This window comes from Nuphar pumila, chromosome 3, assembly GCF_984573655.1.
Source record: "Nuphar pumila chromosome 3, dmNupPumi1.hap1.1, whole genome shotgun sequence".
NCBI lineage: Eukaryota > Viridiplantae > Streptophyta > Magnoliopsida > Nymphaeales > Nymphaeaceae > Nuphar > Nuphar pumila.
In genome coordinates this window covers 129473784-129474926 of record NC_143251.1, presented here as the reverse complement: position 1 = coordinate 129474926, position 1143 = coordinate 129473784, and the positions used below count along the sequence as shown (strand labels likewise).

The following is a 1143-nucleotide window of genomic DNA, read 5'->3' as shown; positions in this document are numbered from 1 at the left end:
CATGCCCTTTGTTTCCCCAATCATTAAAAGAAATAAAGGGAAAGGAAAATTAAACTAAATAGAAGGAAAACAATGACAAAAACCCTTTTCTTAACACAAACATGGCACAAGATGTTACATCTTCCCATCCAACAAACATTAGCCCAAACAAATATTCCAAATAATAACACTTGGAAAACAAACTGGTAATTCGGTTAAAACCTCAAAAAGATTATAGAAAATAGGTCAGATAGTCGCTTGCATGTGCTCAAGGAACAACTTCAAGAGATAGTTTTCATACAAGAGGTGTCAGAAGAAGAAATAATCATCACGGACATAACATAAATAAATAAAAAAATATAAAAAAATAGCGGGAGATAATGTAAGAAAGATGTCACATGAAAACCATAAAACAAAATGCAAAAAATAACAGAAATGGAGGAAATCACTCAGAATAGTTTGCTTATCTCTGCTCAAAGAACAAGCTTTGAAACTTGTTCTCGTACAAGAGGTGTCAGAAGAAGCATTGAACATCATGGAAAAAATGAAAAAGAAGACATAATCATAAAAAGATAGTTTCGGAGGAAGCAAAAATGCAGATGAGGAATCGGAGGAAGAAGAAGAAGAAGAAGAAGAAGAAGAAGAAGAAGAAAATGCAGATGCAAATGATTACCTGCGCGTCACCGGGCGGTGGCGGGAGGCTGACAGGGAGCGGCAGCTGGCGAGCGGTGGACGGCTGGCGAGCGGTGGACGGCTGGCGAGCGGTGGACGGGGAGCGGCGGCTGGCGAGCGGCGGCGGCCGGGCGGTGGCGAGAGCCGACAGGCGGCGGGAGGGAGAGGGCGGCGGGCGGGAGCAAGACAGCGAAACAGGAAAAAGAGAAAGAGGGATGGGATTAGGGATTTACGCGACAATTAGCGACGGAATAATTCCGTCGCTAAGCCGTCGTAAATCAAAATACCAAAAAAACGACAGAATATATTTTGTCGCTACGCCGTCGCTAATTAGCGACGGATTAGCGACGACAGAGTTCCCTCTCTAAATCCATCGCTAAAATGGTGTTCTTGTAATAAGAATTAGCGACAAAAAATTGCAGTCGCTAATCCGTCGCTAAGTAGCGACAGATTAGCGATAAAAGTTGTTTCCTCGCTAATTCGTCGCGAATT

At 43.0% G+C, this 1143-nt stretch overlaps 2 non-coding genes across 2 annotated transcripts; both read right to left on the bottom strand.

The window, feature by feature from the left end:
• Nucleotides 1-224: 224 nt before the first annotated feature.
• Nucleotides 225-315, bottom strand: LOC149843780 (small nucleolar RNA snoR1). The gene has a single exon (XR_016431248.1). It is a non-coding gene; the product is annotated as a small nucleolar RNA snoR1 (small nucleolar RNA).
• A 110-nt stretch (nucleotides 316-425) lies between these two features.
• On the bottom strand, nucleotides 426-520 carry LOC149843779 (small nucleolar RNA snoR1). Its single transcript, XR_016431250.1, has one exon. It is a non-coding gene; the product is annotated as a small nucleolar RNA snoR1 (small nucleolar RNA).
• Between the last annotated feature and the right edge of the window lie 623 nt (nucleotides 521-1143).